Here is a 23,791-nt window from a genome sequence, read left to right as displayed (position 1 = left end):
TGTGTGTGTGAGCTGGTGTGTGGGAATATGCACATGTGGGGTTTTTTTTGGTGCTCAAACCTGTGTTTGTACACAGAGGTATTTCTGCATATATGTTGGGTACACGTATGTGTGTGTGCTTGAGTGTGTGTCCACTGCGTGAGGACATGTGCTTGTGTGTGTGCATGTGTGAATGTGTGCCCATGTTTGTTGTCATGTGGTGTTTGTATGCTTGTGTGTGCAGATGTGTGTACATGTGTGTGCTCTCATGTGTGCACAGGCATAGGTGTGTGAACTGTGCATATGAATGCATTGTGTACATGTGTGAGTATATGCCTGTGTGCACGCATGCACAGTTATCTCTCTGCACCCAGGATTTGCTCCCAGTGCCCACCTTCCGCACCCGCCTTTGAGGTGAATGCCAGGGCTCGGCTGGATAAACGCTGGCAGTAGGAAATAAAGCTGCCTGGTCATTTGGACCAATGTTTTGCAAACTTTTATGTCAGGAGCAGCCTGAGTTAAGGCTGAGCTGGAAAGTTTGATCATCTACCAACTGGCACGATGACAGTCTGTGAAGGAAACACACAGAGGCTGCGTCCTTGTAATTCAAATTTTTGCAAATTGAATGGTATTTCAGATTCACTGAAGGAGCTTGGGACTTAGAGTAGCTCGCCTAGTCCTTTGTGAGGTGAAGCATCTTTGCAGACAGCCCTAAATGTGTGGAAAATGCAGAGGGTGGGCCGTGGAGGTCAGGCCCCAGGCAGGGTGGGAAACCCTTGCTGTGTGACCTTGGGCTGGCATCGTTCCCTCCCGGAGCAGGTGCTTCTCATTTGTGCACTAAAGGAGCTGGAGACTGGCAGCCCTTGGAGTATCTGCTGTGGGTATGGGGTCCTTACCCCCAGCAAAACATCCATGCAGTCAGTTGTAGGGCATGATTTGGGGGTATAGGAGCTTTGGGTTGAATGATCTCTGCACATTCCTCTATTTTGGGACAGCTCAAGTGAAGTCTTCTTTTGAGGGTAAATTTTTATCCACTGGGTTTTCTTTTTTTGGGGGGTGGGGGGTGGTTCTTATATGAGACTGTTCAGATGCCCTGTGCTGGGTGATGCCCTGTGGGCTCTGTGGGTCTTCATCTGATGTGCTCTGGTGTCCACGAGAACTGTACGTTTTGCTTTCCTGGCATCCTTCAGGCCTGTGTGTTGGTGGGTGTTGGGATAGCTTAGGCTTCTTGGCATTTTGGGAACAGTCTTCTTCAAAGGGCAGAGGTGGCTTGGAGGGATTCGGGAGCCTATGGGACTGGTAGGGGTTCCTGCGAAGGTGGGGAGCTTGGACAGGGCCCTCTCCTTGGGCAGTATATGCTTTCTCTGCTGCCCTGACTTGGGACGGACACATCGCAGCCACAGAAACCCCTGGAGGCCTGCTTGTCCCCATTGTACAGACAGAGAAACTGAGGCCTGAGACAGAGGAAGGGAGCCCCACGTTTCTGCTGTCTGCCCACACTCTGCAGGCAGGGCCCTGTCCCCAGCTCCAGTGCTGTGTGAAGGGTCCCTCCCCATTTGGCCTTCCTTATACTATGACATATGTTTGTCTTAAATAAAAGTACCCCTGGTGTGGGGTTGGGGAGCCATTGGAATCCTCCTTGGCAAACTCTGCCAAGCTAGGTTCCTGTGTTGCATGAGGTCCCAGTCCCTGGTGTTTCTCTGGGGCAGACCTCGACACCGCTGGGCCATTTTGGAGTCACTGAGGCTTTCTGGGTCCCCTCAGGAAGGGCAGCTTTGTCACCAGGCAGGGTGGGCACAGGTGCGCTGGTGTGTTCCTGAGCTGAGTAGAAGCCCCTGCCATGCTGCCGAGTTTCCAGCCTGACGTGGCATTTTCCTCCCGATAACTTCCCTCTGCAGCCCGTGTTCTCCTCCCACTGGCGCCGCCTGAAATGCTGCCTTTGAAGCCTTAAAGGTCAGGCTTGGTGCTGCCACCGGTTCCAACAAACAACAAAACGACTCACCTTGGCCCCACCCCCAACGCCATTTATTAGAAAAGGGAATGACCTGGCGCAACAGGCCTCCGTGCTGAGGGCTCTCACAGATGGACGTTACTCTTTTTTCCATGTGAGCTGAGCCGAGAGAGGGCATGTTGGGACCCTGGGAGTCTCCCCTTCCCTCCCTAGATGCTCCAGGCATGCTACAGCATCCCTCATTGAGGATTAGCAGGGTTAGCTATGACCCTGACTCCAGAAACTGACTGTGGCAGGGCCCCACTTCTTGGCCTGACATTCAAGGCCCTGCCTGGGTTGGCTCTGGCCTCGGGCCACCAGTTCTGAATATTCCAACTTCAGACAGACAAGTCACTTGAATATCCTAGTAGGAGCCCCAGCCTCCCCACCTGGCCTTTGCTCACCGGGTCCCTTTACCAGGCTGGCCTGCGCAGCCTGAGTGCTGGAATGAGGACCCCTCCAGACCAAATGCCCTTCTCTGGCTCCCTGCCCCTTGTAGGCCTCTCCTACAGCCCTGTGCCTCCTTAGCTCTCTGGCCAGGTCAGAGAGGCCCCTGGGGAGTAGGCACTGAGCTGACTGCCACCCCCTCAAAAGCTGAGTCTGAGGAGTGCCTTTGGCTGCAAGGAAAAGAGGCTGCTTCCATGTACTCCTCGGCAGCTCCAGCTGGATAATTTTTTCCTCATGGTCAGGCCCTTTATCCCCTGACAGGGAGTCCAGAGGTGGGTGAATGTGAACGGCCAGCAAGTACTGAGCCCTTGCCTGTGGTCTGCCTAGCTCTCTTCGCGTTCAGTGTGGCGGGTTCTCCTTGGCTGACTCTCCTCATGGCAATGAGATGGCTGCCACAGCTCCAGGCATCATGCGCAGACCCAGCTATGAGCCAAAGAAGAGATGTTTCCATCCCTCTTAAGGGGCAAGGAAACCTCGCCCAGAAGACCCCAGATGACTTCTCCTTTCATGTCATTGGTTGGCACAGGGTCCCATGTCTACCTCTGAACCAATCAACAGCAACTGAGAAAGTCCATCGTGATTGGCTCAGGCTAATCAGGAATTACCCTTGAGCTGAGGATAGGTTCACCTTGGGGCTGGTAGTGGGAGACATTCCTGTAAACTTGGGTTTTGTTAGCAAGAAGGCAGGGGAGTGATGGAGGCCTGGGAGGCAGTATTTGCTACAGACCCAGACAGGAGGCCTGAACGTAGGGGTGGGGGTGAGGGATAAGGTGTAGGGGAGGTTGGGGGTATCCATGCTCAGGAAAACGTTTGTAAAAGAAATGATTGTTTTAACTACAACATTGATCACCAAGAGCTGGGCCCTGAGTGATGTATTTCACATATGCTACCCAGTGCTTTCCGCGTGGGAGACCTGGGTTTGATTGCCAGCCGATGCACCACATGCACGGCCATCACCCCTCAGTGGAGGGCTTCCATGTTGCTGTGATGCTGAACAGGTTTCAGCAGACCTTCTGGACTAAGACAGAATAGGAAGAAAGGCCTGGCAATGTACTTCCAAAAAACCAGTCCATGAAAACCCTATGGATCACAACAGTCTAATCTTGTTGTGTGTGGGGTCATCACGAGCCAGGGGCAGACTCAAAGGCAGGTAACAGCAACAAATTCAATGCTGTCAGACCATTTTTATCGCTGTTACATAGGAAAAAAATTGAGGCTCGGAAAGGCTAAGCAGCACTGAAACCGCACAGATGGCAGCGAATGGTAGAGGCAGGATTCCTGCTCTAGTGCTCAGGTCCGAGCAGTCGGTCACTGTCCCACATGGCCTTTCCTCTGCAGCCAGCCTCCTCCAGGCAGCCCCCCCGATCATGGGACCCTTGGGGTACCCCACACTTCCACACTGTTCCATCACATGTGCAAGGGCTCCTCTCCCATCAGACCGAGGTCCTCGGACGGTGGTGTCATAGGGGCTGCTGGCTTTCTCGTTATGCCTTAACACCCTGAGTTCCTTGGAGGCACCTCAGGGACCAGGAGAGGGAGGGTCTTGGCCCCCAGCCCCCCTTTCGGTAGAGCAGTCCCACACCCACCTGTGGTTTGGGTCTGGGTCAATGGGAACTGTGGGATCATTTAACCCATTTGATACAGATGGGGAAACTAAGGCCTAGAAGTCCACTGACCCTGGGCTTCTCAAGCTGTGCCAGTTGAGTTTGTTCACTCAGGGGCCTGAAGAGGCTGCTGAGGACATTCAGGCCACCCCCCGTCTCAGATAGGGCTGAGTGCAGGCTGTCTGGGTACCTGGGACCTGCTGGCAGGTATGGACAGGCTGAGAGGATGCTGACAGAGGGGCTTGTCCTGCTGCTGCAGAGCAGCTGTGACTGAATGGGCCACAGCCAACGAAGTGCCCTGCAGACATGACTGGGCACTGTCTATGAGGCTTCATTCTCAGCCTCTTTGGGGGGCCTGTACACATAGGGCTATACTTGTGCCTACTCACTATAGAGAGCACTGGGGTGTCATTGGGCATGGCTTCCCATAAGGCAAGAGTCACTATCTGACGTGGCCACGTTTTCATGACCTGGCGCCTGGCCCTTCCTGTTACTCTCTGGGCTCTGTTCTCTGCACCAGTCCTGGGCCTGGACTGGGCCAGGGCACAAGCCTTAGGAGGATCCCTGGGCTCTGTGCTCTTCCTAGGTTGGGGGGTCCCCTCTGGCTCCTGTTGCCCACCTGTCATATGAGGGGGAAAGTTCTCTGGAGCTGTCCGAGGGCCAGAGAAGGAGTTGACTTTTGTTGGGCACAGCCTTCAGAAGGCCTCTGGACCAGGACAGGCCTCCTCTGACCTTCTGAGGCCTTCTCAAAACACACACTGATTGGGAGGAGTAGACTCACTTTTCCCATTCCCTCACCTTACTTCCCCCATCCCCACACCTCCACCTCCCATTCTCCCATCCTACTCTCAACCATCCCCCCGACCCATGCCTAGAGTCACCCAGGCTGGGAGTCTTGGAGGGAGAGAAGGAGGCAGCATGTTTAATTCAAGCCAGACCTTGGCCAGTCCAGACCCCAGAAACCCCAGGGGCTTCTGAAGCAGGGTCTGTGGGCCTCTGTCCTGCTTCCTCCCTCTTCCCTTCTACCTCACCCCAGTCTCAGCCCTGTCTAGCTCGCTGTGGAGCCACCTGTCTCCTCCTCCGAGCATCAGTGTCTGAGCATCAGTGTCTGTGTCAATTTCTGACTCTTCTGCAGCTGTGATGCTCCCTCTGCCCCCCTGTCCATGTAGCCATCATCCTGTCCTGTGAGTCTGTGCTATGGAGACCAGTCCAACGGAGGCCACAGCTGAGGGGGCTGGGAGACAGGCGCCGGAGGGCCTCTTTCCCCTCGGGACCGAGTGCCTGAAGGGACAGTAGCCACCCCCTTCCATACGGGCTTATCAAGCACCTATTAGGTGCCAAGGAAACCCTGGTGGCATAGTGGTTAAGTCCTACAGCTGCTAACCAAAGGGTTGACAGTTCAAATCCGCTAGGCGCTCCCTGGGAACTCTATGGGGCAGTTCTACTCTGTCCTATAGGGTCACTATGAGTCGGAATCGACTCGACAGCACTGTTTTTTTTTTTTTTTTTTTAATGTCCCAAGCATGGAATAAGCTGGGGAGAGGTCAGGTGGGCTCCAGAGAGTCCTGCCAGCCCCAAGCAGTACCTGCCTGTGGTCTGGTTGGCCTCTACTTGTCCCTCAAGGCTCAGTTTGGAGTCACGGTCCCTGGGACCTCCCTGTGTGAGTCAGGGGCCTCCTAGGCTACCTGAAGCCCCCAGTCCAGCTGCCCAACATGGCAGTCTCTCATTCAAAGCTGTAAGCTCATCTGGAGCTTCAAGCTTCAAGCCTGCACCCACTAAGTGCTGAATAGGGAGAGGATCCTGGGCCTGCCTTCCTCTGAAGATAAGCTGCTGATGGGACAAGAGTAAGGGGCATGGGTGGGGTGAGGGAAAGGCTTGCCACACATGTTGATCCACCCCAATTCCCCAAGCTCCTGGTGGGCCCCATCCATCCCCTGGGGATGCTGTTCCCCCAGGCTGCTGCACCCCTGGGCAGTGCTTCCTCATGTCCAGGATACCTTGAGCTGCCCAGAGCTCAAACTGGGGCACCGCCTGCCTGGCACCCCACAGCCTCGTATTCCCTGACACAGAGCAACAGGGGAGGGGTGGTGAGGAACAATCCCAGAGGCCATTAAGCCGGGTGATTTACAAGGTTCCCGAGCCAGAGCCGGGGGAAATATATTTCACAGGTGATTTCCAGACTGGTGGCGTATGGAGGAGGTCATTACTCTAAAATGGAGAAGGGTGGGGACTTCGCGGAGCTGTCTGGAGGGACCTAGAGCCATGGCTTTGTCTGCCAAGCAGTGTGGGCCTGTTGCCTGCTAGATAGCCTGGTCCAGGCACTGGGGGCTGGGGAGCTAGGGTGGTAAAGAGAGTTCCATAGGTGCCCTTGTGCCTCAGTTTCCTCACCTGTAAAATGGGATCATATTTCCTGTTTTGTCGTTATGAGGCTGAAGCATCCAGTTACTCAGTCAACTTTTTTTAGTACCTCCTGCGTGTCAGGCCCCGTTCTCAGGAGATGACATTTTAGTGACAATGTCTATGTTGAAAAATAGTGGGAAAATGGTGAGCACTTTGCACTCTAGGTGCCTTGGGTGGGGGCAGAAGTAGGAGGGTCCCACCCCTGAAGCCCCTATCTAGCTGGGGGAAGATGTGGTGGTGGGAAAATAATAATAATCTCCCCACCCTCCAACATTTATGGGGCTGAGTCTCAGTATTCTGTGCTTCCCCCACCCCGGGAGCGAAGATCCCACTTTACAGAGGGCGGAGTGTAGGGATACCTGCACCAGGAGGCTCTGCACAAGGGCTGGTTTATGATGGGCACTGGTTAGTGTCTGTAGAATGACTGAATGAACAAACCAGTCCCCAAGAGACCATGCGCACCTTCCTGCCAGCCTCTGTTTCCCCTTCCCCCCAGCTCAGAGGGGCCACCTTCCCTGGGGGCCCCCACAATCATGCAGCCCAGGGCCTCTTCTCCCTGGGTCATAAGCCCCTGGAGGGAGGGGCCCCATGTTGAGCACCTCTCCCAGCAGGCCAAGCAGTCAATAACCTTGTGATAAATAAAGCTTAAAGAGTTGGTGGGCAGCCACTCTGAGCCTTGCTTTTCTCATCTGAGAAATGGGGAAGGCAGCCTGCCCTGTTCCTTTCTCATAGGCTGGCCTTGGGGATGGTGACCTGGTCTGTAAACAAAGGACAAATACCATGGCAGGGGTGGCCTGAAGGTTGGTGCAGGGGCCCCTGAGGGACGCAGAGACTTGGAGTGGGGCTGTCCTTAGGTATCAGGTAGGGCTGTGGGGTGACCCATGGGCTTGAGCACACAGGCTGTGCCCATAGAAATCCTGGTACAGGCCGAGGCACTCAGCCAGTTCATCCACTTTCAGTCAGTGCCTCCGCCAACTGTGGGCACATTCATTCCTTCCATAGACACTCACACAGCCTGCTGTTCATTCATTCACTCTATACTCATGAGCATCTGCCATGTGCAGGTCCTGGCAGGGAACAAGCAGACAACAGTCTCTATCCCCAAGGAGGGCCTACAAACAGAGGACACACAGTGTTGAAAGGTTGTAAGTGCCATGGAGAAGGGACAGGATGAATTGGGGGGAGGTTACAGTTTTAACTGGGGGGTGGGGGGCAGAGTCAGAGTGGACCTCACTAAGAAGGAGACATTTGAGCAAAGCCTGGAAGGAGAGGAGGGTGACAGCCATGTGGGTGTCTGGGAGAAGAGTGTTCCAAGCAAAGAGAACAGCTAGTGCAAAGGCCCTGAGGTAGGATGTGATTTGAGTAGAGGGAGGAGAAGAGAGTGGGAGGAGAAGAGGTCAAAGGCAACAGGGACCAGGTCAGGCAGGGCTGTTAAATTAGTGTAAGTTGTTGGCCGTTTACTCTGAATGAGATGGGAACCATGGGCTGGCTGTGAGCAGAGGAGGACCAAGCATGACCTGGTCCTGAACTGGTAAGTCCCCTCTGCTGCCTCATGAACAGGCTCCAGTCTCCAGGGAAGGGTGTAAGTGGGAGACCAGTGCAAGGGGTAAGGGCCGGACAGGGTGATGGCTGTGGGGGTGGTGAGACATGCCAATCGTTTGGGTGTAAGAAAAAGAAAGGGGTCCTGAGTGATGACCCCAGGGTGTTTGGTCTGAGCAGCTGGAAGGATGGAGCTCTTGTCAGGGGAAGCTGGGGAAAAGCGGGTCTGGGGGATGATAAGATTGTGGACATGTTGGGTTTAAGACATCCAAGGGGAGATGTGCCAGAGCTGGGTATGTGCACCTGCACAGGTCCTGACTGAGCTGTGCCTGCCCAGGCTGGGCACCAAAGACTGAGCAGACTGCCCTTATCTACTGCCTGCATCCTCTCTCCTCATCTCCCCACCACTGGGAGCACCCTACCCTCCACCACCCAGCATGTGGTGGTGGTCACTGTATGCTTGAGGGCTGGAATTCTGCAGGCCTCATTGTGGGAGCAGCCTGCCTTGGTGCCCATGTGGGTGTTCACAGGGCATTGCCTTGTTCAGAGCTTGCTGCTAGGCCTTGCACGTGCTTGCCCTTTGTCTGGGCCGCCTTCCAGCTCCACGGTGCCATCTTCACCTGGCCAGACTCGTGCATTCTGACCATGGATTCTCCCCCTCCCCAGGGCCTACTGGACTTCTCTTCCCTGACACCTATCAGGTCCTGATCCATATCCCACGTCTGCCTGCCCTGCATGAATTCCAAGATCCAGAGGGCAGGCCTGAATCTGCCTTGCTAACTACCGTATCCCTCCCCAGTGCCCATCCTGCAGCCTGGCACACAGTAGGTGCTTGGTAACCATTTGAATGAATGAATGAGTGAGTGAGTGAGGAGTGAATGAGCTAGCTGGGAGTGGGTTTGACCTGCTTGTCTCTCCTTGAGCCAGCCTCAAGGATAGCAACACAGGCTCACCAGGTAGGGTGACCCCTCTTGATGTAGCCAGCATCCTGGGGCTCCTCCTCAGGAGGCGAGGAAGCCGCTGGGGTGGCACTTGAAGCCCCCTGACCCTTACAGCTGTGGGTGCTGCATGGCGTGCAGAGGAGATTTACATTGCTAAAGGATTCACCACACAGCATCTGCACATTTCCGCCCCACAGCGCGCATGTCAAGGTGGGCTGTGCCGCACACATTCGATTTACATGCAGCTTGGTTCCCTCTGAGGAGCAGGCATGAGCGAGAAGCAAATCCCAGAGGAAGTGGGCCTTATCCCCTACCTGGTCCAGGCTAGCTGGTTGGGGGATTTGAGGGAGCTGGAGCTTGGCTCTGCCTTGAATAGCTCCTGTGGGGTATAAGGAAGGGCTTCCCGATTGCACCAGGCTTTGGCTTGCTGCGGAAGGCAGTGAGGGCCCTGACGTAGGGGTGGGCAAGCCCCCTTCTCAAGGATGGGTGAGGTCATAAATGAGGAGTGGGCCTTACGTGTACCCTATCTCCTAAACCTTGGCTATCGTGGTCCCCTAGGGATTAGGGAGGTCTAGTGGCGTAGGGAAGCGCTGGTGATGCAGTGGTTAAAGAGCTACTGCACGCTACAGCTGCTAACCAAAAGGCTGGCAATTCAAATCCACCAGCCACTTCTTGGAAACCCTATGGGGCACTTCTACTCTGTCTTAAAGAGTTGCTAATACCCATCTGCAAAAAAATGAAACAAGACCCATACTTTACTCCATGCACAAAAACTAACTCAAAATGGATCAAAGACCTAAATATAAAATGTAAAACGGTAAAGATCATGGAAGAAAAAATACGGACAACGTTAGGAGCCCTAATACATGGCACAAACAGTATAGAAAACATTATGAAGAACGTAGAAGAAAAACTAGATAACTGGGAGCTCCTAAAAATCAAATACTTATGCTCATCCAAAGACTTCACCAAAAGAGTAAAAAGACTACCTACAGACTGGGAAAAAGTTTTTAGCTATGACATTTCTGATCAGCGCCTGATCTCTACAATCTACATGATACTGCAAAAACTCAACTGCAAAAAGACAAATAACCCAGTTAAAAAATGGGCAAAAGATATGAATAGACACTTCACTAAAGAAGACCTTCAGGTAGCTAATACATATATGAGGAAATGTTCACGACCATTAGCCATTAGAGAAGTGCAGATTAAAACTACAATGAGATTTCATCTTACTCCAACAAGGCTGGCATTAATCCAAAAAACACAAAATAATAAATGTTGGAGAGGCTGTGGAGAGTTTGGAACACTTCTACACTGCTGGTGGGAATGTCAAATGGTACAACCACTTTGGAAATCAATTTGGCACTTCCTTGAAAAGTTAGAGATAGAACTACCATAAGATCCAGCAATCCCACTCCTTGGAATATATCCTAGAGAAATAAGAGCCTTTACACGAACAGATACATGCACACCCATGTTTATTGCAGCACTGCTTACAATAGCAAAAAGATGGAAGCAACCAAGGTGCCCATCAACAGATGAATGGATAAATAAATTGTGGTATATTTACACAATGGAATACTACGCATCGATAAAGAACAGTGAGGAATCTGTGAAACATTTCATAATATGGAGGAACGTGGAAGGCATTATGCTGAGTGAAATTAGTCAGTTGCAAAAGGACAAATATTGTATAAAACCACTATTATAAGAACTTGAGATATAGTTTAAACTGAGAAGAAAACATTCTTTTGTGGTTACGAGAGGGGGAGGGAGGGAGGATGGGAGAGGGGTGTTCACTAATTGGATAGTACATAAGAACTACTTTAGGTGAAGGGAAAGACAGCACACAATACAGGGAAGGTCAGCACAATTGGACTAAACCAAAAGCAAAGAAGTTTCCTGAATAAACTGAATGCTTTGAAGGCCAGCATAGCAGGGACAGGGGTCTGGGGACCATGGTTTCAGGGGACATCTAAGTCAATTGGCATAATAAAATCTATTAAGAAAACATTCTGCATCCCACTTTGAAGAGTGGCGCCTGGGGTCTTAAATGCTAGCAAGCAGCCATCTAAGATGCATCAATTGGTCTCAACCCACCTGGATCAAAGGAGAATAAAGAACACCAAGGACACAAGGTGATTATGAGCCCAAGAGACAGAAAGGGCCACATGAACCAGCGATTACATCATCCTGAGACCAGAAGAACTAGTTGGTGCCCGGCTACAACAGATGACTGCCCTGACAGGGAACATAACAGAGAACCCCTGAGGGAGCAGGAGATCGGTGGCATGCAGACCCCAAATTCTCATAAAAAGACCAGACTTAATGGTCTGACTGAGACTGGAAGGACCCCAGTGGTCATGGCCCCCAAACCTTCTGTTGGCCCAGGACAGGAACCATTCCCGATGCCAACTCTTCAGACATGGATTGGACTGGACAATGGGTTGGAGAGGGATGCTGGTGAGGAGTGAGCTTCTTGGATCAGGTAGACACTTGAGACTATGTTGGCATCTCCTGCCTGGAGGGGAGATGAGAGGGTGGAGGGGGTTAGAAGCTGGTGAAAAGGACAAGAAAAGAGAGAGTGGAGGGAGTGAGCAGTCTGTCTCATTAGGGGGAGAGTAATTGGGAGTGTATTTTTTTTTTTTAGCAAGGTGTATATGGGTTTTTGTGTGAGAGACTGACTTGATTTGTAAACTTTCACTTAAAGCACAATAAAAATTATTATTATTTTTTTAATAACTTTTATTAAGCTTCAAGTGAACGTTTACAAATCCAATCAGTCTGTCACATATAAGTTTACATACATCTCACTCCCTACTCCCACTTGCTCTCCCCCTCTTGAGTCAGTCCTTTCAGTCTCTCCTTTCTTGACAATTTTGCCAGCTTCCCTCTCTCTCTATCCTCCCATCCCCCCTCCAGACAAGAGTTGCCAACACAATCTCAAGTGTCCACCTGATATAATTAGCTCACTCTTCATCAGCGTCTCTCTCCCACCCGCTGACCAGTCCCTTTCATTTCTGATGAGTTGTCTTCGGGGATGGTTCCTGTCCTGTGTCAACTGAAGGTCTGGGGAGCATGGCCGCCGGGATTCCTCTAGTCTCAGTCAGACCATTAAGTTCGGTCTTTTTATGAGAATTTGGGGTCTGTATCCCACTGATCTCCTGCTCCCTCAGGGGTCCTCTGCTGTGCTCCCTGTCAGGGCAGTCATCGATTGTGGCCGGGCACCAACTAGTTCTTCTGGTCTCAGGATGATGTAGGTCTCTGGTTCATGTGGCCCTTTCTGTCTCTTGGGCTCTTAGTTGTCGTGTGGCCTTGGTGTTCTTCATTTTCCTTTGCTCCAGGTGGGTTGAGACCAATTGATGTATCTTAGATAAAAATTATTTTTTTAAAAAAAAGAGTTGCTATGAGTCGGAATTGACTTGACGGCAATTTTTTTTTAAGTGGTGTAAGGGTCAGGGCCTGGGCTCCAGAGCCAGACTGCACTGGGTTCGAATCCTGGTGCCACACAGACTGGCTGTGCAGCCTTGGGAGAGTTGTTCCACCTCCTCAAACCTTGGGATCCTCATCTGTGAAGTGGGCATAAATCAGTCTACAAGCCAAGGGTGCTGTGTGACTTTAGTAGGAACCGCAAACAAAGCATCCAACACACAGTAGGGACTTCACGTCGTGGGTTCTTTTCCTTGGTGCTCTGCCGCCTGCTGAAGCTGGAGCACCTCTCTTAGCCCTGCCCTTCAGCCTCTCTCCCACTGCAGAGGGAGGTGGTCAGGGCAGATACCAATCTAAGGGTGAGGTGGGAGAGGATGTCTGGGTAAATCTACTTCCAGGTGTTTCCAGAAGGCTCTTCTTTGCCAGGCTTTAATTTAAAGTTCTGCCAAGGGCCTTGTTAATGGGACCAGGCTGCATCCTCAACTTAAGGTAAAGCTCAGTAAAGTGGGATAAGAACTGTGGGGTGAAAAGATGAGGGTGGGGGAAACCTAGGAGGTCTTCCTGGTGGAGGTGGCTTGGCCAGGTGGGGGAGGGATGAGGCCAGATAACAAAGCTGTCCCTGATGGGTTGAGTTCTAAAGTCTCAGCTCAGCCTCTCCTCTGTGCCTGGGAGACCTCAGTGGCCTGTGAGCTTCCACGGGGGTCTCTACCCTGAGGAGGAACGCGTTCTCTGTCTTCCTCAAGGCAGGTGGCTATGTTGAGGACGCACACAGAGGACGGCTATTTGTGGCTCAGTGAGGATTTGACTCATGCTGGGGGATGGGGAGGACGTGCAGGAGGGGAAACAGGGACGTATGAATCACAGACTCTGGCCTGAGTGGCTGGTGACACGTGGACAAGGCCTGCTCTACTACCAGGCTTCAGCTACTGGTTCCAGGGCAGGAACCAGGTGGCCAGAGCCCCTGGGTTCCTCCCTGACTCACCTGGTGACCTCCACAGGTACCTCAACACTACTGTACCAATTCTCACCCCACCCCCAGTCAGGGTGCTTGGAGAGACTAGACAGAGTAGGCTGTGTCAATACGTCTACCTCCTGAAAGCCAGCCTCACTGAGCCTCATCTGCCAGATGGGCCTGGCAGTGGTTACATTCCCATTGTGCTTGGCTACCTGGAGAATATGTTGGGGAGAAAGGGAGGTGCAGCAGACCCAAAAATGACCATGATCTGTATCAGCAACTGGGGCGGGTGGCTCTGAGCCTAGGAAGCAGATAGGAGATCCTGGCAGAGTGGACAGCAGATCCCTACCCCAATGCCCCTGGCCTGGGCCCTTCACTGTGCCCCAGGGAGGCCTCAGCTGGGTTAAGAGCTCCTCTTGCTCATTGCTAAATCCCAGCTCTAGACTTGGGAAATTCACAAACAGCGACACTTGGGTGGTGGCACCCTGGAGACCTATGAGCCTCGGCACCAGGGGAGTTGCCGATTTTATCTTGGACCTCAGGAAGCATTCTCCTGCCACTGCTGGGCATCGAGCCGTAAGCCACTGTCACCGTTTGCATCTGTTTGTTGCTGGGCCTCAGGAGTTTCTCAGGTTAGTGCAATGAAGGCAAAACACAGCAGTGAACTGGGCATGGGGGTGATGGGAGCTGCAGAGGCCCCGTGGGCCCCCAGTCCAGGCCCTCATTTTTTGCACTGATCATTAACTATACTCCCAGCTGTATTTTACAGTGCTACCCTCCAGAACATTTACGCTCCTGAGTTACTCCCTTACTAGTTACGTATTGGGGCTCCAGGTAGGATTTTTTTGGAAAAATTAAAGGTGGGTGAGTCTACTGCCAGAGCAGTTTGAAACCCAGCAGTGTGACCCAACTCTATCAGTCCACAGATGGGAAACTGAGGCAGAGAGAGGGAAGTGGATGAGCCTGTGCAAAGCCCCTGGGTCCAGCTCCAAGAACTAGAATCTAAGTGTGCAAGAGAAGGCGCTGGGAGAGCCATGAATTATGCACAGAAGCCACAGGCCTGGGCAGGCCCATCATAAATGAGCCTTAATAATTCATATGGAGCGGAGCCAGGGAAAGGAAGGGCCTCCCGGGCCAGCCCCAGGGCAGCTGCTGCACTTCCAGCCCCTCCACAGGTTCCCACTGCCCATCCACCTGCCTGCTCCTAGGGCAGCTACACGCAGACTGGGGCAGGGTGGCTGGGAGGGCTCAGCAAAGGGTCAGTTCTTCCAGGTGGGGGAGCAGACAGCTCCTCCCTTAGGGCCCCAGTCCTGGGCAGAGGCAGACAGCAAGTAAGAGAGGAGGTGGTCTAGTGGAATACTAGCTAGAGCAATAACCCGAGGAGGACATCTCGAGAATGGTTGTGCTGGGGAGTACGATTTAAAGTGGGGTGTCAGAGTGGGCCTCGGTGAGCAGGTGGAGGTGAGGGAGGGGCCCTGTGGACGTCTGAGGAAAGACTGTTCCAGGCAGAGGGAACAGTGTGTGCAAAGGGAGCGCACTGGTATGTTCAAGCCACAGTGAGGAAGCCGTTTTGGCTGGGGAACAAGGTTAGGGAGGCCATGGGAGGTGTGGCCACTGGACAGACTTTGGTTTTTCCTTTAGTGTCCTGCAGCAGGGAGTTGACAGAGGAGGGACACCAATCTAATAGGACACTGGTTGTGTGTGGGGCCGGCAGACTTGGGGGGTGCGGGCAAGGCCCGAGGGCTGAAGCCAGAAACCAGCGGACTGGTGACTGCCCTGCTCCAGGAGAGAGAGATGGTAGCCCAGGCCAGGCAGGGCCCAGGAAGTGGTGGGCAAGGGTGGATCCAGGCACACCGTGAAGGTGGAGCCAACAGGACTTTCCAATGGTTTGGATGTAGATGTGAGAGAAAGTGGGTTCCAGGTCACTCTGAGGCTTTGGGTCTTGAACAGCTGAGCCAGGGGTGGTGGGTGTATATGTGTGTGTTGCGTGGAGGGGGCAGAGTAGGTCCAGAGGGAGGTGAGGACCTTGGTTGTAGATACGTTCAGTCTGAGAAGCCTGTTTCACATCCAAGTATCCGTGACACACAGGCAGATGGGCGTCCTCAGGAGAGGTGTCTGTGTAATGCTGACTGGCGTTCATTAGCTGTGCAACCTTGGGCATGTCACTCAATTGCTCTGTGCCTCAGTTTCCCCCTTGGAGGACTGGGGATAATCCAGCTGCTGTGAAGATGAATTATGGCAGTGAGAGCCCCTGCCTGTCACCACTATGATGCCCTACGCACAGGTGCAGGCTCCAGCCAGGGAGGGGCCCAGTCAGACCCCTTGAGACATGGATCCCCAAACGGCCTTTAAAGGCCTCAGGCCACCCCTCCTTGGGCAGAGAGGGAAACTTACCCCTAGAGAGGCAAAGGCACAGAGATGGGTGTGGGCCACAGGGGAGGGCCTGGCACACAGAAGGGGCTGAATGAGAGACTGCCCCTGGGTCCAGGCCCAGGACATAACTCTGGCCAAGCCCTCCAACCCTGGGTCTGGGGCCTTGGTGCCACCCCACCCCCACTTCCTTTGCGGAGCAGTGTTTTCTTTCCTGCTGTGTCCCCATTTCTTCTCCCCTGCTCCTTGGTGCCTTCTCCAGGTTCCCCTACCCAGTACTGTTGGGGCGGCTAGAGCAGTCCCACTTAAGGCCCTCTCCCTGCTGCTGGAACAACTGAGACCAGGCTTGGGAGAGGGGCTGCTCAGGACCCCTGTGGCTGTCAGTGTGGCAATAAGGATATGTTACCACTTTTTGCTGCCCCTTATTCCATTTACTTTCTAGACCCAAGTGGGGAAAGGGTGTACCCAAGGTCACACAGCTAAAACAATTCAGGCTCAGGTCAACCTTCAACCTCGTCTTCCTAACTGATGGTGGCAAACCGCTTTCCTCTTTCTCAGGCTGAACATGCCTGGCTGAGGCCTTGTCTCTTCCACGCAGTCCTCCCTGGTTGCTGGTACCCCAGTGGGCCCTTGATCCTTGCTTGTCTGCACTGATGGGGTGGTGTTTGGCAGAGTGTTGTGGTTATTTGCTGTGTGACCCTGGACACTCTCCATTCCTCTCTGGGCCAAGTGGGCTTGCCTGGGCTCTCCAGCCCTGAGAGTGACACTGCTCCCTGGCTGCAGACCTTGCTCCTTCCCTGGGCTCCTGCTCACCCCCTCAGTCTGTTATGAATAAGTATCGCACTGGACCTGGCACCCTAATTAAAGCCGGATGACTGTTCACAGTGAGTCTGAGGGAGGAGGCACAGGCTTGCTGCCTCCCATCTGAGCACCAGTTAGAAATGACAACTCTTTCGAAGCAAAGAAAGGGAAGGGACGGTCGCATAATTAATAACCTCATTAAGGAGTGGTATTTGGGCAGGGTCCCAAGACACACATAGTTGAGGCCAATGGATTTGGACTAATTCGAGCTTCGGCAGCACCAGCCCCCTTCCCCATCTCCTCAGGGTCTCTGAGGATCCCTCGTGATAAATGGGCTGGCTTGACACCTGTGTGCACAGGATGAGTGGGTGTGGATGGTGCTCCTGTGGGGTCGTGTTGCTCACATTAGGGGTCCCTTCAGCTGGATCACAAATAGATGGAAGATGGGCCAGTTCCCTTTGAGTCCCATGCCTCAGTTTACCTGCTTATGCAGTAGTGGGCAGCTAGCTGGGGAGCCTTTTTCCAATGTGAATCAGCTGAGCAAGCATGCCCGTCTCACCCTGGCCTCAGTTTCTCCTCCCTAATCTATACAACGGGAGGCCCAGCGCTGACTGGTCTCTGCATCTCTGAGCCCAACGGCCTGGAGTGGCTTGGCCCAGTTGGCCTCTTGGGAATAAGTGACTTGGCCAGTGTTACGGATTGAATTGTGTCCCCTCCCCCACCCCCAAAAAATATGTGTTTTAAATCCTAACCTCTATGCCAGTGGAAACCCTGGTGGCGTAGTGGTTACGTGCTACGGCTGCTAACCAAAAGGTCGGCAGTTAGAATCCACCAGGCGCTCCTTGGAAACTCTATGGGGCAGTTCTACTCTGTCCTATAGGGTCGCTATGAGTCGGAATGGACTTGACGGCACTGGGTTTGTTTTTTTTTTGGTTTATGCCTGTGGCTCTGATCCCATTTGGGAATGGGTTGTCTTTGTTATGTTAAAGAAGTAGGATTAGCGTAGGGTGTGTCTTGAGTCAATTTCTTTTGAAATATAAAAGAGGTTAAACAAGCAAGACAGCAAGAGATGGGGTAAGATAGACGCCAAGACACACAGAGATCTCCAAAGAACGAGGAAGCGGAAGCTGAAGAGACAAGGACCTTCCTCCAGAGCCGATAGAGAGAGAAAGCCTTCCCCTAGAGCCGGCGCTCTGAATTCAGACTTCTAGCTTCCCAAACTGTGAAAAAATAAATTTCTGTTTGTTAAAGCCATCCACTTGTGGTATTTCTGTTATAGCGGCACTAGATAACGAAGACAGCCAGGCTATTGCCCTCTGCCAACCCTGTTTGCTTCAGGAGGCTGTGATCAAAGTGGAATTGGGATGGGGACTGCCCTGGGCCTTTGAGCCCTGCAAGACACCGAGACCCTGAGTCTCCCCTCCTGAGCAGACAAGCAAGGACACTCACTACAGGAGACCCTGACCCTTCCAGTAAGGTCTCCGTAGGTCGGGGGTCTCTGAGGCAGCACAGGAAGGGCCTGCAGTCCACCTGGAGCCCCCAGTCTTAGGGGGAGACACAGCCACCCCACTGTTTGTGAGCTACAGGTGCAAGGAGGGAGATTTGGCTGTGGGGAGAGCAGCCCTGCCCTCTGGGTGGGTCTGTGTGTGGGCATTCACCCCCGTTAGCATCCCTTTCACACGGCAGTGTTTTCCACCTGTCTTCTTTTTGGATCCTGGGAGGTGGCAGGACAGTAAACTTTATGTCCATCTTCCAGATGGGAAAACTGAGGCCTAACAGGGTACATCTAGTCTCAGAAGGGCCAGAGGTAGATCTAGGTGCTCAGTTTAGTGCAGAGGCACATCTGCCCAAGTGGTCAGGGAGTACCCTCCCAAAAGAGGTAGCCCTGGAGATGCCACCATCTGGAGTGTGTCCCTAAGCTTCCTGCTATTGGCAGCAAGGCTGAGGCCTCGGGGAGGAGTCAGGTGCCCTGTCAGCTCTAAGTGGCTGTTGGGGGAAGCACATCCTCTCCAAGCTGGGTGGAGCGAGTGGCCCTTTGCCCTCTCACCAGCTTGCCTGGCCCTGGGGCCAGGTCAGCCTAACACAGCTGCTCTCTCTTCCCAGCTTTCTTGGGCTGTCTTCATGTCTGTCTCTCTCTTTGTGTCTCTCTGTCTGTCACTCCCGCTTTCCTGTCCTGCCCTGTCTGTCTTTCTTTCCCGTTGAGAAGACTTCGAAGGCACCAAGGTGGGAGGTGGGAGGCCGGCTGAAATATAATCAGAATAATTAAATAGCACTTTATTTTAAATCATTGCCTCCCCTAGAGCTGGGAGAATAATTGGCCAGCTTGTCACGAGAGAAGCAAGGGACCTGTGGGTTTTCAGCTGTCACTGCCTCGAAAATATTCTAGCCGTACACTGCTCCCTCCCACCGCCATTGCCAAGTTTGGTTCACAGTGCCCTTGGCAGTAAGTGGCTTCCCCTGCGCGTGCTCCCCATAATCCTCTCCTGTTCCCCACCACCCCCCCCCCCCCCCGCACCCGCCGCACCAATCCTGCCCTGGAATCCACCCCCCTACCTCACATACTGTCCCACCCTCAGCACAGGATGGCTGCCTTGCTGAGTTGTCGGGAGGGCTAGAGACTGTGTATGGGCCCCCAGTGGAGTGGGGCTCTCCAGGTAGGCTGCCTGGTGGAGGCGCCCTGCAGCAGGGCTTTGATGGCAACAAATGATTCCATGTGAGTGGTGAGGAGTCTTTGCAGTGGCAGAGCTTGGGGATCCCAGCAGCTTGGCTTCCCTGGAGATGGGGAACCCAAATCTGCCTGGAGACTTATGGGAAAACCCCCCCTCACATCTGCCCCCTCCACCACCAACAGCTCTCACCCTGCCAGGCCTTCACCTCCTGCCTCTCCCTGGTCTGCCCCTCTCAGCTCCTGAACAAAGCTCCCTCCCTCCCCTTCTCGCCTCTCTGCGAGGTCCAGCCGCCCACACCCACCCGTGGCCTCTGAGGGTGAACCTGTCTCTGGTTTTTTGATTTGTTTAATTATAGATGAGTTTTCTGCATAATTTATTCCAAAAGCTTGGATTATACTGTGCAATTAAAACACATTCTGATCAACAACTTCACGTATAAAATTAACAACTGGCAACAGTTTAATCTATGCTGCTGCATCTGCACCCTGGCTTCCCCCTTCTTCCCTCCTTCTCTTGCCCCATCTCTTCCCCTTCTCTTCTTCCTCTCTCATGGACCCCTGTCTTTCTCTCCCTCTCCTCCCCTCGCCCTCTCCTCCACCCCCCAGTGAGTATTTGCATCTGGTCCTCTGACTCCTCCCCCAGCTCACACTGCAAGGTCTCAGAGTGGGAGGCCCCACCCAGTGCTCTGCAGTCAGACCTGGAGCCCTCTGGCTGGGTGTCAGCTGCCTGCTAAAGGGCGTCCTCAGCCCAGCTCCTCACCCCATGCCTCCTTGTCTCATGGTGTCACCTCCTCTTCCCTTACCCACTCTTCTTAGTTCTGAACCGAGTCCTGGAGACCAAGGCCTGGTGTCCCACAGCACAGGGTGTCTTGGGCTGCATCTCCTTCTCCTCCGGCTGCCTTCAGCCTACTGGGCTTAGACACCCAAATCGGCCTAGGAGGCCATAACCTGGGGAGCAGAGGGTTAAAAGGAGCCATTCTACTGCCACCAGCACCAGTTGCCCTTGCTGATCCTGACTCAGGTCAACCCCATGTGTGTCAGGGTAGAACTGTGCTCCATAGGGTTTTCAATGGTTGATTTTTTTTTTAGGTGTAGATCTCCATTAGGGGAATCCTCTTCCAAAGCACCCTCCCTCCACTCCCCCCCCATCCCCCGCCCCCAAGCGCAGGCATTGGTCAAAGATGTCCTTAGAACTGGAAGAGCCCTTATTGGATCAGCTTCTAGCCCTCAGGGGACTGCCCAGTAATAATACTGCCATCAAGATTTCCATGTGGATTTGTGGTTTGCACTCAGAGTATCTTCAATTCCATTAAAAGTGTTCATCCAAAAGGCCATTACCACCCTTATTTACAGATGGGAAAGCTGAGGTTGACAGCTGGCAGAGGCAGCCTGTCCCTCAGGCTTTCCAAGAGGCCTCATTCTTCCAGCTGACCCTGTCATAGAGCTGATGGTATGGCCCCACACCCATGCTTTAACTTGCTGGGAGCCTCAGTTTTCTTGTCTCTAAAATGGGGGCACAGTGCCTGCAGCTCCCTGGGCTTGGGCACGTTGGAGGACACAGTGTCAATCACTAGCCTCTCCCTCCCGCACTAGTCATCCTGCTGGCTGCAGCAGCCCTGGCTCCACGTGCCTCCTCTTGGGCACTCTCCCTTCATTGTCTTGCTAATTTGGCTCTTAGAGATAAGCAGTGTCATGTCCACGAACAGCATGGAAAATCACAGGGAGGTCAGTAGCCAGGTAGCTATCAGGTGGGTCTCCTGAGTTGGGAGTGTGACTGGTGGGCAGCAGTTCAGCCAGGGAGGCATTGGCAGAGCAGGGTGGGCACTTGGGCCTAAGCTGATGGGAGTCCTGGCAGGATTTGGCCACTTTGCCTTTGACCCAGCAGGGCATGGGTCAAAGGGCATGTCCCCCATCTATCCATAGCCCCAAGCCATTCTGCTTGAGTGAGTGGGACTGGGCCTGGCCAGAGTAGGTCTTGGCCTTGTGGGTGGTTTCTCGGGGCAGAATCACTGCAGGTGCACAGTCTGCTCCTGGCCTCCTCCCTGCTGTGTGCCACCCCCTTGGAACTGACAGTGGGACATAGGCCAAAACCTGGAACCCACAGAGTCCCATCTCTGTGATAGTGAAATGAATTATCCATCATGTTCTTTTTAACTCTTGGGCACACACATTGCCTTCCTAACTGGGTTTGTTTCAGGCGAATAATTGGAGTAACTTGTTTCCCTGGCATTGTGCTGATGGGCAGTGGAGCTGGGGTCTAGGGTGTGCCTGTCAGGCCCAGGGCACCAGGTTAAGGGCTTAAGCCACCCCTAGAGGAGGGGTGAGTGTGATGTGTCCCAATGAGCCATGGGTGGGCAAGTCCCTGAAGCCCATTCTACAGCTACTCAGTCTGGGGTGGGGGTGGAGAGACGCTGTGTGTGTGTGTCTGTGTGTCTGTGTGTGTGTGAGAGAGAGAGAGAAAATTCCTTGGGAAGAACTGTACCTTATCCAGAGATTTGGCTCTTCTAAAAACTTTTTCAGTGTTGAAATATCCTTTTTAGGTGAAATGATGGTGATTATAATAATAATGTGCTGTCTGAGCAAAATAAAAACTTGGCAGGCATGTCTGGTCTCCCAATTAATTTTTTTTTTTTTTTAACTTATCTGTGACATCCTAGAACTTGAAACCTATAAATATACTAGAAAAAAGTCAACAGCCTGGGGTGGAATCAGTGGTGTGCTGGTAAATGATCACAATTCACTGTCCATGGGGAAAAGCCCTGATCTGTAGTGTTTGCCAATTTACGTGGTGTAAATACTTCCATTATGGCCCATCTCAAGCCCCCAAGATGACTATGCTGAATGCAGAGGTGGGAAGAGGTGCACATAGTCAGCTCTTGCAAGCCAGTGCAAGCTGACTCCAGCACACCCCCGGGTTGAGTCCTGTGTCTACAACTTCCTGGGTAGGTGAACTTGGGCAGGTCACCCTCTGTGCCTCAGTTTCTTCCCCTGCAAGTTGGGAATGATAATGTTTGCGTATTTATAAGGACTGAAACAAAAGAGAGTAGGTGACCAGTTGGCACACCACTTTTTACATAGTAGATACGCAATAAATATTAACCTCAGGAAGGGTTACTTGTGGTTAATTATGATTGGTGTTTTGTCCTCTGGACCAGTGAGTGGTGGAGGTCAGGGTCAGGGCCAGGCAGAGCTAATGGCTTCCTCTAGAGATGAGCTTCTTGACCCATGGCTGTTTGTCTGCCTCCTGCCTGGCTGCACGTAAGACTGTGCACTGGCCCATCCCTCAGCACTCCTTTTCAGGAGCACAAAACAGCCGCCTGCTACACTGTCCACCCACAGCCAGAGCCAAGTGACCAGCGCCTGGGGGACAGGGGCCAGGCCAAGCAGGCTCTCCCTTCTCTGCTGTGCTTTGCCCTCCCCAGGCTGGTGGCTGAAGCCTGATTGCCCTTCTTAGCCCAGCCGGCAGCCGGGCCTCTGCCCTGACTCAGGGTTAGATTTTTTCCCCTGCGGCTGGTAGCAGAGGTGGGAATCAGGCTCAGCTGGCAACAAGCCGAAGCTAATACCTCTTTCTTTTGATGTTGATTCTTTTTTTCCATCACGGTCCTGACATTCAGCTTGGCAAATTGCAATTAGTGATCCGCCAGTCTCCTGCTCCAAGTTCCCATGCCAACAGACCCGGGCACACAATGGCACAGGCCCAGCCCTCAGCCACAGGCCTAAGGAAGGATGTGGGGCAGGGGGCCAGGGTAGAGACTTGGGCTCTTCTGACCCGGTGAGTCAGAAGGGTGTCAAGGCTCCGAACAGCAGTAGGGGAGGTGGTGGGCCCAGGGGTGTGTTGGGACCAGACACAATCCCCTGACCCTGTGGCTCCTAGGGTGCCCCTCCAGCTCAGACATCCTCTCCCGAGCCTTGTGGGCTGTGCTTGACCTGTGGCTTATCTAAATCTTTGTGGTAATTCTCCCTAAAGGGGCCTTCTGCAAAATGGGAGTGTGTCACGTGGGATAGAGAAGTTGAGGTACGTTTTCAGCTGCATTAGGGCAGCCCATGGCTCAGGAAGCCATGGTCACAGTAGGGAATGCATTTGGCCAAGTGGAGAGCATCTCTGTGGCCAGCCCAGGGCAGGAACCAGGGAGATGTTACTGACTTGACCTGGCACTGCCTGAAGGATGGGGGGATCCACAGGAGGTTTGAACAGGCCAGGTTCTTCTGCAGATACTATCCCTGTTCCTGGGTGTGGAGCAGAGGATACAAGGCCATGTGACCACCTGTCCCTCCTGGTCACTCATAGCTTTAGGATCCCTGTGCTGTGTCCTTGCCCAGCCTATTCTCACCTGCTCTCATAATACCCTAAGAGGTGGCCCCAAATTAGTCCAACATTCCAGAGGTGGAAACTGAGTCACAGGTGGGTTAAAACAAGCCCAAGGTGGCGCCAGTGTAAAGGGAGACCTGCTCGGGACAGTGGCTCAGGTAAAGGATTTATGGGGCTTGCCAGGCCCCAGAAAGGGACGAGGTGGTCTGAACTGAACCAATGGGTGGGCGGTACATGTGGGGCATCCAGTGGTGAGCCTTAGGTCAGTATGTTTACAGGATGCGGAAAGGCGAGGGCTATCTGAGCTGGAAGCGCCCCACATCCATTGCTCAGATAAGGCCCAGAGGGGCAGGGAC

The 23,791-nt window shown here is 53.2% G+C and overlaps 1 protein-coding gene across 3 annotated transcripts in view; it reads left to right on the top strand.

Annotated features, from left to right (window-relative positions):
- CACNA2D2 (calcium voltage-gated channel auxiliary subunit alpha2delta 2) overlaps positions 1-23,791 on the top strand; it is a 155,501-nt gene that overhangs the window by 7,026 nt on the left and 124,684 nt on the right. The gene's annotated exons all lie outside the window — the stretch shown is intronic.

This window comes from Elephas maximus, chromosome 20 (assembly GCF_024166365.1).
Source record: "Elephas maximus indicus isolate mEleMax1 chromosome 20, mEleMax1 primary haplotype, whole genome shotgun sequence".
Lineage (NCBI taxonomy): Eukaryota > Metazoa > Chordata > Mammalia > Proboscidea > Elephantidae > Elephas > Elephas maximus.
This window is presented reverse-complemented; position numbering and strand designations above follow the sequence as displayed.